Source organism: Cornus florida, unplaced genomic scaffold, assembly GCF_030987335.1.
Source record: "Cornus florida cultivar Cherokee Brave unplaced genomic scaffold, ASM3098733v1 CherokeeBrave_3.0.0_Hap2_Chr11, whole genome shotgun sequence".
Taxonomy (NCBI): domain Eukaryota; kingdom Viridiplantae; phylum Streptophyta; class Magnoliopsida; order Cornales; family Cornaceae; genus Cornus; species Cornus florida.
This window is the reverse complement of record NW_026775581.1, coordinates 53498706-53515308: the sequence shown is the minus strand read 5'-3', so window position 1 is coordinate 53515308 and position 16603 is coordinate 53498706.

The following is a 16603-nucleotide window of genomic DNA, read 5'->3' as shown; positions in this document are numbered from 1 at the left end:
GTTCCAGTTTTATAAGCATAACACAGATTACAACCTAATCTAATATGCATAGAAGTCTGTTTTAAAAGTTAATTAGGTTCCTGGAGACTATTTAGCATGCATAGAACACAAGTTTACAGGAAAGAGGTAGAATGAAACTTGCCTTCAGTTTCAGCTTTGAAACCTAAACCACCGACTCTGCGTTTTCCGACCTATTCCCAACTGCCATTCAACCCCTCCGTTGCTCTTAGTTCCATTCAGAAGCAACCCCTTCTTTCTCCTTTATCCTCACGGGTTATCTCTCAAGACCCTCTCTGTTTTCCTCTCAAGTTTCCCTCTGTGTTTTCCTCACAAGAATTACTACGTGAATAGGGTTTTCAACCCTAGCTGACATAAACCAAGCATATATATATACGACTAAACCCTAAGTTGGATTATACAGTATATATATAATAGCTTCCACTAAGCCCTAATCCTAATCCCAGCCCATTAATACGTCGGCTACCCTATTATACATAAATTAAACCCTAAACTTAGTTATAAATACAACACACATAAATATTCTAAGCTACCAAAAATACACGTCAATTAAGTCACTAATAATCAAATAATTAAATCAAATACACCAATTTAAATTAAAACACATAACCGATTACAATTAAATAATTAAAGTAAAACAAATAAATAATTCACAATTACAATTAAATAATTAAAGTAAAACAAATAAATAATTCACAATTAATCAATTATGCAAATAATAAAATAAATAACAATTTCAAATGCACATAAAACAAATAAATAAATTCCAGTTATATCCTTTTCAGAATTAGGGGTATTACACGTATCACAGCTCTTGTGTGTTAAATGACGTTATTTTTCTTGTGTCCATTTTCATCATTTCACAAAATATATATTTTTATATAATATGTAAAATGTATATATAAGGGTAATTTAGGCAAATATTATCTTAAATGTGTCAAGAATGACTTATTTGCACAAATTGAAACTTTAAGAGTGTTTTTTTTCACATAAAGAGAGTGCATAATATGCACTGTAATTATACAATAAAGATTAATTTTGCACATGACCCTCTATAATATCGAGAATAGAAAAATTATTAAGAGTACATGAAATAAGAACATTTTAAAGATTAGTCCGGATGTTATATTCTCTTTTTAGAAGTAATATTCTAAGTGTAAATGTTTTTACTTGACCTTTCAAAAAAAGAAAAAAAAAAAAAAAGGCTTAGTATGGTTAGAATAATCTTTTCTAGAGAGAATGATTAAAAGAATGCTCAGAAGATTAGATGGATTTTTATTTCTTTCCTTTTTGTTTAAAAAGAAGACTAAATTAATTCCACATAACTATTCAAATATCACATGCTATGATAAGGCATTGAGTTGATAATTGATGCGAAGCTTTGTTATCAAAAAAATAATTTTCACGTTAAGCTCGGTTATCTTTTTGAAATGGCTTATAATTATGTGCAGATAATGTTTGGTGATATCAAATATTAAGCGCATGATTTTTTCTCCCATGGGAGTGGAGGTTATTATGAAAATCATTCCATGGAAGGAAAAATTTTCAAAACTTGTTTAATATTTTCTACAAATAGTTGCATGATTAGGATGGTTCTATTGAAATATTAATCTAATTAGAAAGTAATTCGAATAAAATGGACTTTATCTTAAAAACTTTTTGAAATTAGATTTTCAAGATAAGGAAAAAAATAAACAAATCATAGATAAATTCAGGCGATTCATTATTTTTTTTTTCCTTAAATGCAAACAATTAAACAAAGTGTATGTGAGGAATGTGTGCGAGTACCAAATGACGGAAAAATAAAAATAAAATCAAAATATTGAATTAATTATAGAAACAAGAGATTAATTACACTGTGGAGGACTCGTGGCTTGAGATTTTTTTTGTATATAAAACAAAGTCAAGTAACGTCAAGTATAAAGGTCAAAAATTGGGCGGCCCACGTATAATATGTGGAATATGCATCGTTTGGTCGAATGTCAAGTAATATGTGAAATATGCATCGTTTGGTCGAATGTCAAGTAATATGTGAAATATGCATCGTTTGGTCGAATGTCAAAATGGACGACGAGTACTCGAGATTTTTTTTTTTTTTTTTTTTTGAAAAATAAAGCAACTGACATTGATTTTAAAGAATTTACAAGGTTTGAGGCCGAAGTCCAAATACATAGGATAAGACAGGCCCAAAAGGGAAACAAGGCATAGGCCCATTCAGATAACAAAATGACTCATACTAGCTGTATTGAAACCATTAGCAATGAGAACACTATAAACTTTTCCGGTGAGCGTTTGTAGCTGAAGTAACAGTTATATCTAGCAATCAGGAGGTCAAGGAGGTGGTCTGCAGTACGACAGAGGTAGATTCCATTCTAAGAGGATTGATCTCCAAGCTGTGCAATCCTTTAGAACTCCCATTCTCAGAATTGAGGTGATGGAGTAAGTGATTTTGGCTAGAAGAGTTCTTTGTGAGCAGTTTCCCTTCTTGAAGATTCTACTATTGCATTTTTCCCAAGTCTGATAGACAATTGAATAGAGACATATTTTCTTAACTAGATTTTGTGGAGAATTGGACTTCCACATGAAGCTTACCAGTTGCACCAACATGCTCCAGTTAGAGATCACTGTTAAGAAGTGACACTTGTCCTTGATGAATCTCCAAATTGGCGAGATGAATGAGCAGGTGAAAAACAGGTGGTTATGTGATTCCATTGCATTAGAGCAGAGTGGACATAGGTTTTGGAATTTGCTCATTGGACTTCCACATGAATTTACTCGAATTTTTGAATAAACAAAGTGTGCATGAAAAATGTGTGCGAGTTCCATACCAAATGACAGGAAAAAAAAAAAAAAAAAATCAAAATATTGAATTAATTATAGAAACATGAGAATTAATTAGACAGTGGAGGACTCGTGCCTTTGAGATTTTTGTACATAAAACAAAGTCAAGTAACGTTAAGTATAAAGGTCAAAAATTGGGTCGGCCAACGCATAATATGTGGAATATGCACTGTTTGGTGGAATGTCAAGTAATACGTGGAATATGCATCGTTTGGTCGAATGTCAAGTAATATATTATTTCTGTAAAGTTATTACACGGTCCCACCATGTAATAATTGCTCCTATCTATAGCCTACCGACCTAGTGACGTTTAAATGTCACTGGCATCTCTCTATCAATATACATTTAAATATGTATTGCATGTATTGCGTGGATCAAATTATGGAAGTAAATTTTGTCCGTGGACATTGCCCTTCATGGGCATCATGTAAATTCTATACATACATATATATATATATATATATATACACACACACACACACAATTATTTCACTGTTCAAAAAAAAAAAAAAAAATTTGCATTCACTTCTGTTCAGTTTCGAATGCATTTTATAAAAAAATTAAAATATTTATTAAATATTCTAATTTTTTTGTAATTTATATCGAATAACAGAACAAATCTTATTGTTCCATCGAAGAGGATTCGGGTTTTAAAATTATTCTTATGTAACCTTTCTACATTCCCCAAAATAAGGACTTGTTGGACAACTATTTTCATTTTTTTTGGCTGCAATGTGTGTTTATTTGTGATTAGAAACATATTTGATAGAATGAAATTTATTGTAAGATTTTTAAAATAAAAAACGTATTTTATAAAAAAAAATATTGCAAAATTGAGTAACAAAATAGTTAGTAAAAAAATGTCTCTTACATTGTTTTTGAGGTACTCTATAGTGTTTTTGTTATTGTGCAAAAACATTGGGAAACTTTGGTGTTTTCTACTTGATCTTTTCTGAGAGCAAATGCGGTATTATTCAAGACAACAACCGGTCACTAAACGGGTTGTGTTTTGCTTCGTATACCAAATAAATAAATAAATAAAATAAAAATAAAAATAAAACATCACTCTCAACTATATATATACACATATATATTCTTCAAATTGACAATTTTTATTTTATTTATTTTATTTTTTTATTTTTTTTGTGTGTGTTAAACTTGAAATGATTGAGTTGTAATTTTATTTTTTATTTTGAATGTTGTTCATTTGAGCTGAAAAGGGTGCATCAATACATATGGTTTGGATATGAACATGATCATAAAAGAATGTGTTATGTCGAAGTGAAATACGCATGTTATGTCCTTTTTAAAGTTTAATTTTTAAAAAATCTTTATTATGTGGGCCTATTAAAAGAGCACAGATAGTGCCACAAAAATAAACATTTGTGGCTGGCCATTGGGCGTACATGTTTTAGGACATAGCAACCAGAAATGAGTTTGTGACTCTTCAAACCTATTAGTGGGATAGTATAGTGATTCCTTTTCAGTATGTCATTTCTAAATTGGCAATTCAGCTTTCATTTTTGAGATGGTACTCAATGTCCCCGTGCCGCCCTGGCAGTGTGGAGCAACGGAGTTGCTAAATAATAATTCGTTGATGTGAAACGCCTGAAAAAAAACAAAAATAAGCAAGAGTCTATCACTTGCGATTGGCATGTGTTTTAAATCATGTTCACAAAAATGAGTTTGTGATTATATCTCTTCCGACCCAGTAAGTAAGATAGTGTTCAGTTAATAAAACAAAAGAAAAAAAGAAGAAAGAAAAGGGCAAAAAAACAAAAAGTGAGATATCACCGGTGTAACGTGGACACAGATATATGAATACATCGACACGTTAAATTTTTAAAAAACAAGACATGAGATATAAAACTTTAATTTATTTCTAATTTTTATAATGACATTTATATCATCTGTATTTGTCATATTTTTTTTTTTTTTTTTTTTCCTTAGTTGGTACACATACGTGCCTCCATTGAGACTCGAACCTGACCTCTATTTGGGAAGTATTGCTAGGTCACAGACCTGTTGCTTTATTATATTGTTTTTATTCTAAATTAATAGAGGTCATTTAATGTTTTCTTTTGATCATATGTGTATAATATCAAAATTTTATTTTTAAAGAAAAAAAGTTGAACACTTTATAATGTGTTTATATTATTTTTAGGATTACTGGGTAGGCTTGTTTTAAAAATGTTTGAAAGTGTCGGACTAAATGTCTAAAAAGTGTAGGCGAAATGTCCGAAAGTGAGTGTCGAAACGTGTCCGAAGTGTTAGGATATGTGTGCCCTAGTATAGCAAATTCTAATTTTGAATTGTAAAAGTCATGGTTTCTTGTCTGGATATTATTATTAAAGCATTATACAATTGGTGAATGGAATGTATTATTTTTCGATTCTTTATAGAATTGATGGTGTCCGCTTGATTACAAAATATATTTATATATGTATGTAATGGCAATTAATATTATGATATAAATTAGTAATCATAAATGGTTTAAAGTCGGTAATTATGGATGGACATTTAATTAGTTAAGACTTAAACCGGGTCCACGATAGATTGAGATATATTGCGAGAGCTGTCGTATGCAATTGCTCTCTATCACAGTCATGGCTTTTGACTCTCAAGTATGAGAGAAGTATAGACTCTTTTATTAATTAATAATTACTTTGATTTGTTCGGTGGATACCTCGGGATCCTTAGATCGACACTTTGGGTAGTTATGTAATTAATAATTAGAGGTCTATATTCTCAATATTTGCATCAGTGCTATTTGTATTTATTTTGTTTTGATTATGGTTGATCACAAATTAAATTCGAAGGCCTTCGTATGTTTTAGACAAATGTTTTATATATATATTTATTTAATAAATTATTATTATTTTTTGTCAAATAAATATTTTATTGTGATCGAGCCGGAAATAATCAAAGGTAACAAAATAATTATATTAATTATGTTGTCGGATTGATGGCTTTAATTATCCGATAAATAATTAAGCAAAGAGGGGTCAAAGTGCGACATTGACTTAGAGGTTATTTACTATTTAATTGGAGTGCAATTAATTTCTTTTAGTGGAGTAGAAATTAATTTATGAATTAATTGAATTGGGTCCATGGTTTAATGGACCGGACCAATTATTAATTTATAAGAGGCAAGAAAATAGTAAGCCCAAAAGGATTCTCACCAATAGCCCAAGTTGATATTGGAGTCATGTTAGGATTGAGAAAGTTGAATTAGAGATGGAGAATGATTTATTGTTTCCTTATTCTTATTTTTATTTTGCCTATATATACATGAGTTTATGTATATTTTAGGGGTGACTTGGAGAACAAGAAAAAGGAATACACTTTCTCTCTCTAAATTTTAGGGTTTTGTTTCTCTTCTAAAGGAGGCTACTACCAGTCTAGATTCTAAGGTCATTCATCAAGGCATATTGGTGATTCCTAAAGGGAAGATAATAATCAAAAAGAAGGAGAAAGGATCTTGCTAAAGGGATCTACAATAAGTGAGAACATTCACTTTAGAGGAAAGTTCAAAAGGTTTACTCAGACCTTTGATGTAAGTATTCAATCTGTTTATTGAATTATGCATCATCTTTTATTTATCTTTGCATAAAACTTGTCTCCATGTAATGAATCAAGATCTATGATTGCAAATCCCTCAAAAAGTTTTAAAAATTTGCACGTTTCCCAACACGAAGAGTGTCCGACACGAACACGATACCGGTATGGCTCCTTCGTAAAAGTATCCATACTTCATAGAATATTGCTTAGCAACTCCGTTCCTCCACATTTACTTGCCAAAAAAAAAACTACATTCCTCCATGTCATTTGTGCGTGACATTTTAGCTATGGACTATTTTTTTTTTCTTAAAAAAATAATAATAATTTTACACCTCTTAGTATTACAAAAAAGTATGATGTTGATAAACTATGAGTTCAAAAACCCAACCTTCTTGGAAAAAAATCCTCTTTAGTTACTTTCTCACTAGATTAGTCAATTGAGGTGTTAAAAAGTTGACTTGGTGAAATAAAATTAAATTTCTTAACTCTCTGACTTGGCACTGACAAGGCTATGTTGGGGAGGTGACGTTAATCACTACTGTTAGATGCTCACTTGACATCGTCCAGTGAGAGAGTATCTGGAGGTGAATTTTTTCCTAGAAAATGACTGTTACGAAGTCATGTTCACACTTTTAAATTATATAATTCCAAAAACAGTCTTATCATTTACTTCATTTTTTTTATATGGTAAAATAAAAGTAAATTTATTGACTTGGCGCTGACAAGGCTATGTTGAGGAGGTGAATCACTATCATTAGATACTCACTTGACATCGTCTAGTGAGAGAGTAGTAAGAGAGAATTTTTTTTTTTGGTCGTAGCCTACTTGTGTTAAAACTAAAAGTTATTTTAACACAATTAAAAATTATTTTAATATAGTTATTTTAATTTTAACACATAAAGTATCTATCAAATTTAAAGACAACCTAAGGAACTAGTTATGTGTATTACATATTCAGAATGAAATTACTCAACACATGCTAAACATGCATATGGATAAACTGATTGTAACCGACCAACAAAGGTGAAAAAAAAAAAAAAAAAAAAAAAAAACCGACCAACTAAGGAAAAAAAAAAAATTTTGATTTCTTTTGATAAAAAAAAATAATAATAATAAAAAATAAATAAAGATAAAAGAAAAAGGAAAAAATAAAGGAAAACTTAAAGCTACTTTCCTAGTAAAGGGTGAGGGTCCATGTCTAGTTTCTCAAGCCTTTTATTTTCCTAGACAAAAAAACGGAGAGCAAAGATGAATAGAGGGGCGAACAAAAAAAAAAAATAGTCGTTCTCAACTGCTAGCGATTTCAAAATCAAAGTTTACTCCTTTTCAACCATCATTTTTCTTAGGGTAAAGTACAGTATCACTTTATGAGGTTTGTCAAAAAGATACACATATACAACTTACTCTATTTTTGAATAAAGACACCCCTTATAAGAAATTCCAACCAAACAAGACCTTAAATTTTTTGAAAAAATGAAATTACCCTTAATATTAAAATCAAATTTATTATAAAATATTAGATATAGTAAAAAGACGCAATTGCCCTCAGTTTATTTCAGTTGTCACCGCCGCCACCTCCACCACTATTATTTCTTCTGTTCATTCTCTCTCTCTTATACACACACACACATGTTGGCTATAGTTTCAACCAACTAAATAATTTCTAAGTGAAGAGAGGAGAGAAACAAATATTGTATTGAATTGAATTCTTTGTTGTGTTCATATCTTAACAACAAATACATTACCCTATATATACTATTCTCCCATAGACCTTTGAACTTTTCAAGACAATCTCAACCACACACATGATACATGCACACACTTGATACATGTACACTCTTGATACATGTATCCACTTGATACATGTACAATAATAGATGCATGAATGAACATATACATGAATGAACATGGCATTAATTATTTTTAACACACCCCCCTTAATGCCATGTTGTGACACCCAACAATTCTCTAAAGTATTCAAACTTATTTTTTGGAAGTGCTTTGGTAAAAATATCCGCAACTTGGTCTTCTGTCTTACAATACTTGAGTTGAATCTCTTCATTCTCCACGGCTTCTCTAATGAAGTGATGCTTGATTGCAATGTGTCTTGTGCGACTATGGAAAATAGGATTCTTTGTCATAGCAATTGCGGATTTGTTGTCACATAAAATTGGAGTAGCTTCCCTTTGCTTCTCACCAACATCTTCAAAAATTCTCCTTAGCCATATTGCTTGTGACGCTGCCTTTGATGCTGAAATATACTCAGCCTCGGCAGAAGATTGCGAAACCGTTTCTTACTTTTTAGATGCTTATGAAAATACACCCGAACCAAGAGAGAATGCATAACCGGAAGTACTTCTCATATCATCAACAAATCCGGCCCAATCACTATCACAAAAACCAAACAACTTTGCATCAACATTTTTCTCATACAAGATACCAAAATCAAGTGTACCTTGTATATATCTCAATACCCTCTTTGCAGCCCCAACATGAATTTGACTCGGATTATGCATAAACCGAGATAATAAGCTTGTAGCATACATGATGTCGGGTCTTGAAGATGTCAAATATAATAGACTTCCAACCAAGCTTCTATAGAGAGATGCATCCGCTTCTTTACTTCTATCTTCTTTCATCAATTTTTCATTCACAACCAAGGGAGTGCAAACGGATTTGCAATTCAACATTTTGAATTTTTCAAGAAGAGTTTTTGCATACTTCTTTTGACAAATAAAAACTCCTCCTTCTTTTTGATAAATTTCAATGCCCAAGAAGTAATGCAACAAACCCAAATCACTCATTTCATATTTTTTCATCATCTCTCTTTTAAAATCATCAATCATTTTTTCATCACTTCCGGTAAATACCAAATCATCAACATAAAGAGAAACAATAAGAATTCCAGTTTTACCTTGTGTCTTGTAGTACAAGGTTGGCTCACTTTTGCTCCTTTGAAAGCCTTTTTTGATGAAGTAAGAATCAATCTCACTATACCATGCCCGGGGTGCTTGTTTTAGGCCATACAAAGCCTTCTTTAATTTGTAAACTTTCTCTTCTTCTCCTTTTGCAACAAAGCCTTGAGGTTGTTCTACATAGACATCCTCTTTCAAAATACCATTCAAGAAGGCTGATTTTACATCAAGTTGATACAAGGACCAACCATTTTGAGCCGCCAAGGCAATAAGTTCTCTAATTGTGTCAAGACGAGCCACGGGTGAAAAAGTTTCTTGAAAATCAATTCCGGGCTGTTGTGAATACCCTTTTGCTACAAGTCTTGCTTTGTTCTTTTGAATGGAGCCATTCGGATTGAATTTTGTTTTAAAAATCCATTTCACACCAATCACATCTTTGTCTTCCGGCTTTTCTACTAACTCCCAAGTCTTGTTCTTCTCAATCACATAAATTTCATCTTCCATAGCTTTCTTCCATGCCTCTTGTTTAATTGCTTCTTCAAAGTTCTTCGGTTTAACAACACAAAAATTGCAACTTGTATACACATCACTAAGACTTTTCATTCTTCTTGGAGTTGAACTTGGAGATGAGGAATTTGAGTTTGATGGAGAAGTTAAGATTGATTGTAAGCTAGATACGGGAGACATTTCTTGTGGAACTTCAAGAAAATCTTCATTTTCATTTTCTTGATTTCCTGATTCTTCATTGAAAATGGGGATTTGATCTTGAACTTTCTTCTCTTTCCAATCCCAAGCAACCTTCTCGTTAAAAAGAACATCTCTACAAATAATCAATTTATTCTTCTTCAAATTAAAGAGTCTATAGCCCTTTGATTTTGAGCTATAACCCACAAAGATGCATTTTTCACTAGCTTCATCAAGTTTGTGCCTCACTTCTCTTGGAACATAAGCAAAACAAATACACCCAAAAACTTTCAAGTGTTTCAATGATGGCTTCCTTCCACTCCATGCTTCAAATTGAGTTTTATTCTCCACCGCTTTTGTTGGACTCCTATTCATTAAGTAAACAGCCGTATATACGGCTTCACCCCAAAATGATTTAGGTAGCCCCTTCTCATGAAGCATTGATTTTCCCATTTCAATGATTGTTCTATTTTTCCTTTCTGCCACTCCATTTTGTTGTGGAGTGTACCCAACCGTTAATTGTCTCTCCAAGCTAATATCTTCACAAAACTTTTCAAACTCATTTGAGTTGTATTCTCCACCTCTATCACTTCTTAACACTTTGATAAGATGGCCACTTTGCCTTTCAACAAGCTTTTGAAATTTTTTGAAAATAGAGAACACATCTGATTTTTATCTCATGAAATAAATCCATGTCATTCTTGAAAAATCATCAACGAAAATAATAAAATACTTGTTACCCGCTTGAGTTGGTGTTGTCATCGGTCCACACACATTGGTATGAACAAGCTCCAATGGTGCTTTAGCCCTCCATGCCTTGTTTTTCGGAAATGACTCTCGGTGATGCTTGCCAAGAGCACAACCTTTACAAACTTCTTTAACTTCTTGTATCGTTGGCAACCCATACACCATGCTATTTTGTTGTAAATTCTTTAAGCTTTGGAAATTCAAATGGCCAAGTCTTCTATGCCAAAGCCAAGACTCATCAACAACATCTATCTTCGAGGCCATATTTTTTGAACATGAAAAAGTGAGAGGAAAGCTTCTATTTTTGCCCATCTTGATTTTTGCTACAATATGATTTTGTCCTCCCTTGTCATAAATTTTGCAAGAGTCCTCATCAAAATGAATGGAGTACCCATGCTCTACAAGCTGTCCAACACTTAACAAATTTTGCTCCAAATCCAGAACAAGTAATACATCCCGAATATGCTTTCTTCCTTTTTTTGTCTCAAAAGTTAGTGTTTCACACTTGTGGGCTATCTGGAATGGTAGGATCATCGCCGTTGGAAGAAGAATTCACAAAGACCTCCACTGCAGCAGTTGTGAAGGCAACAGATACTGGTGGTAAGAATTTCAATATTTCTACACATGTTGCTAATAGTGCATGGATAATTGATTCTGGTGCCACAGATCATATGACATTTGATTCTAGACAGGTCTCACCTCTTAATTCATCCTCACATACATTTGTTTCTACTGCTAATGGGAATTCGACCCCAGTTATTGGGGAAAGATCTTTGACACTCAATGATAATCTGCATTTAGATTCTGTTTTTGTTGTTCCATCTTTAGATTCTAATCTTTTGTCAGTTTTCCAAATCACCACAGCTTTATCTTGTGTTGTCATTTTTTGGCCTGATTTTTGTGTGTTTAAAGACATCTAAACAAAGTAGACGATTGGTTGTGGTATGAAGCGAGGGAAACTGTATTACTTGGACTTGATGTCCAAAAGTTCCGACAAGCATTGACAGTGGATGGTTATGAGGGGGAGAGAAAAAAATCTGAAATCTGGCTGTGGCATCGACATCTGGGGTATACTTCCTTTGGTTATTTGTGAAAAATTATTTCCTAGTTTGTTTGCAAAATGTGATGTTTCTAGTTTCCACTGTGATGTTTGTGAATTAGCAAAGAGCCACCATGTTTCGTAACCATTATGTTTGCATAAAAGTCCACTTTTTTTTATGCTTATACATTCTGATGTTTGGGGTCCGTCCAAAGTCACTACTTTAGGTGGATACCGTTGGTTTGTTACTTTTATTGATGATTGTACCAAGATGACCTGGTGATGAAGTCCAAAGGTGAAGTGAACTTATTGTTTCAGAAGTTTCATAAAAAGGTTGAAACTCAATACAATGCCCATGTTCAGGTTCTCCGTAGTGACAATGGTGGAGAATATCAGAGTTTTGCCTTTTAGCAGAATTTGGAAGCATGTAGAACTATTCATCAAACCACTTGTTCCAATACACCCCAGCAGAACGGGGTTGCAGAACGAAAAAATTGACACTTGTTGGGGGTTGTTCGTGCTTCATTGATAGAAGCACATATGCCATTATCGTATTGGGGAGAAACACTTACCTCTGTAGCATATGTCATCAATCGAGTACCTTTCAGCTCTATTGCCTTCCGGACACCATTACAGGCTCTCACTGATGCAGTTGTTGCCCCAACCATCCCAAATCTACCTCCTCATGTCTTTGGTTGTGTAGCATATGTACACCTCCATAAACATCAACGTAACAAGCTAACTCCTTGAGCATTACAATGTGTTTTTCTCGAATATGCTACTCATCAAAAGGGGTATCGCTGTTATTACCCTCCCACTTGACGAATGTCTATCACAATGGATGTTGTCTTCCATGAAGACTCGATATATTTTTTCTTTACGTCTGAACTTCAGGGGGAGTACTAGAACGAAATTCAGACTCTAGATTATGATTATCACATTTTTGAGGATGGCGATTATAATGTTAATGACTCACAAGTTGGACTAACCAATCAGGAATCAGGCGAATTGAATTCGAGTGGTATCAGTTTGGATCAAAGTGGTGATGAACGTCTAGAAATGGAAAGTATAGTGCCAACCCCATTATCGTTCGAGTTGAGTCCCTCGTAACTAATATATCACACCAATCGCCTGCTGAGGATGTTCTTGATTTAGTGTCTGAGCCGCTCAGAAAACAATTACCACCGCGTCACACTAGAGGTATTCCTAAACCCACATATGAACCCGAACTTTCTAATAAAGTTAAATATCCCATGAGTAATTATGTGTCGAACCATCATTTGTCAGAATCAAAATTTTCATTTGTAAATTAATTATCTACTGTATCTATTCCTAACAGTGTGCAAGAAGCCTTAACTGACCCTAGGTGGAAAGCATCTATGAACGAGGAAATGAAATCCTTGCAGAAAAATGAAACTTGGGAACTCATTGATCTTCCACTAGGAAAGAAACCAGTTGGATGTCGATGGATTTACACTGTGAAGTATAAAGCAGATGGCATAGTTGAACGCTTTAAAGCACGATTGGTTGCAAAAGGTTACACCCAAACCTATGGAATCGATTACACAGAGACGTTCGCACCTGTAGCCAAAATAAACACAGTTCGTGTCTTGTTGTCTTTAGCTGCAAATTTGGATTGGCTGTTGCAACAATTCGATGTTAAGAATGCTTTTCTGCATGGTGAATTATCTGAAGAAGTCTACATAGATCTCCCACCAGGATGCATGATACCCGAAAAGTATAGTCGGAAGGTCTGCAGGTTAAAGAAATCATTATATGGGTTGAAACAATCTCCAAGAGTATGGTTTGGAAGATTCACAAAGTCTATGGTAGCCTTTGGTTACCGTCAAAGCAATTCAGACCACACGTTATTTCTGAAGAAACAACATGCTAAGATCACTGCACTCATTGTATATGTAGATGACATGGTGGTTACAGGAAATGATCCTGAAGAAATGAAGGCTCTTAAGAAGTACTTGTCCAGAGAATTCGAAATGAAAGATCTAGGTTGTTTGAGATATTATCTTAAGATCGAAGCATCTCGATCTAATAAAGGAATCTTTCTATCTCATAGAAAATATGCCTTAGACCTATCAAAAGAGACTGGCATGATAGCATGTCAACCAGCTGAGACACCAGTGGAAGAAGGAATGAAGTTATGTGTTGAGTCCAACCAAGTACCTGCTAATAAAGGAAGATACCAACGACTTGTAGGGAGATTGATGTACTTAGCACACACGAGACCAGATCTGGCTTATGCATTGAGCATTGTTAGCCAGTTTATGTATGATCCTCGAGAGCAACATATGAATGCAATTATGCGCATTTTGAGGTATTTGAAATCTGCTCTTGGAAAATGAATTTTGTTCACTAAAAATGCTCGTTATCAAAACATAGCTGCATATACTGATGCTGACTAGGTTGGAGCTATAGATGATAGGCGATCTACTTCTGGTTACTTTACTTTTGTAGGAGGTAATCTTATTACATAGAGAAGCAAGAAACAAAATGTTGTTGCTCGCTCGAGTGCAGAAGCTGAATTTAGAGGTATGGCGCTTGCACGTTGTGAAATATTGTGGTAAAGACTTCTATTGCGGGATTTGGGTTATCTATCTGGGCAACCTATTCGACTATATTATGACAATAAAACAGCATGCGATATTGTCCATAATCCGGTTCAACATGATCATACAAAGTATGTTGAAATAGACAGATTCTTCATTAAGGAGAAGTTGGATGGGAAAATTGTGGAGTTGCCTGAGATTCGATCTGAGGATCAACTAACCGACATTCTCACCAAAGCAGTCTCAAATCAAGTATTTTCAAAATTTTTAGACAAGTTAGGCATGTGTAACATCTATGTACCAACTTGAGGGGGAGTGTTGAGATTTTATCTTATAGTACAGCTGTAGGATTGAATTCTTTTCTCCTTGATTTAGGGCTAATTGGTAGGTAATTAGTTACCTATTTTAGCTAGTCCTATTCTATAAATTGGATATAATACTCATCAATAAATAATAATATAGAGTTTTTAATTCTCATATTCTTTTTGAAGAGAAACAACATGCAGTTGAAGTACCTTCGTGAGTAGCAATCCATTCCACAACTCTTTCTCTCTCCATAACTCTCTTTCTTTCTCTCTAATATAAGAAATTGATTTTCTCTTCAGCAACGAGTAGCAACGTAGTCCAACATCAACCTCTCCCTCCCCGGCGACACCTTCGGATGTCATCGTCTGCGCCAAGACTGCCCTCGATCTCGCCTGCCCTACCGTCCTCGATCTCCTGCGTCGACATCATCGCCGTCGCTACCTGGGAGCTCGTCACCATGATGGTTCGCCTGCCCCGCCGTTGTTTCCTTTGCCTGAGACACCGCCGTCTCCTGGTGGTGGTGTTGTGCTTGTGTATATATATGTCAGTGTTTGTGTATATATATATATGTACATTTATATTTATATGTGTATATATAAATGTCGCCGCCACCAACACCGTCACTGTCCTCTCTAAAACGTCACTGAAATATTGCACAACAGTCCATAGGTTCTCAGTTTCTCTTTCTAAAACGCCGCCCAAATATTTCTGTTGCAGAGGGAAATCAGTGGAAAGAAATGGTTTCATTTTTAAAATTTACCGTAATTAAAAAAATAAATTTAAATTTAACAATTCAGTAATTCAAATCCCATTTAATTAATGAAGGCGGTTAGATAAAAAAATAATAGTGAAAAGCAATTGCTCAACTTTTAAGCTAGGACTCAAAGCAATTGCTTTCTTCTTCAAGGTGCCGATTCTAGGGCTTTTGAAACACTTTCAGGCATGGAGGAGAGAAGAGATGCTTGGGGGTATTTTCGGTATAACACATTTAAATACACATCACTTCTTTGGCACATGTGACAGCAGGGGTATTTTCGTCACAAAAGTCAATTTGTTAAAGCATTTGTTAACCACGCGCTGGGTTAACGGGGCTAATTGACAGAGTTGGGGTAAAATGATAATATTGTTATATTGTTGGGGTTTTTTAAAACTAGTTGGAATTTTAAGATCAATTTTTTTTTTTTTTTTGTTTTGATAATTTTGAAAGTTTTGAAAATTTTGCCCTAAAAAAATCAATTCCTTATCACCGATCACATGGCTTCCTTCAGTACCAACAACAAACAATATATATATATATATAATCAAATCAACCCCTTGAATAATTCTAATGGGTAAATCTTCAATTTAAAACTAAATTAAATACTCAATCTTAAATGACTAAAAATCATGAAATGAATATAATTTTAATTCTTAAAAATTCGGGTTGTCATAACAATTAAGTGAAAAGCTTCACTTCTTTAGTTGTTGCATAATTGACCAATAAAAAAAATAAGTCTAACAATTCACTGCAACTATTCGATGAATCATTTTTTACATATATATATATATATGTATGTATGTATGTATGTATGTATCCAAGGTGAATCAAGTTCATTAATTGAAGTCATTTATGTATTAGTTGCCATGTTCATTCATTTGGCTGCGAGCCATTCCTTTGATTACATACTTCATTTGTATCAGGCTTTGGTTACCAAACAAATGATCCCATGTGAAACTTAGTGTTGGGTATGATGTAGGTTTAGTGTCAAAAGATTGTTGCCACTGATTTGTCACTCGTGTGTGTACCTTGTCGCCCAAAGGGAATGAACATTGGACCTATATTTTTTTTTTTTGTAATCCTCACTGTGTTGATGACCATTTCTCTCAGGTGGTCGTCCAATTTGTTCTGGAGCAACAAGGTGTTGCTCACTGATTTGTCGACCACACAC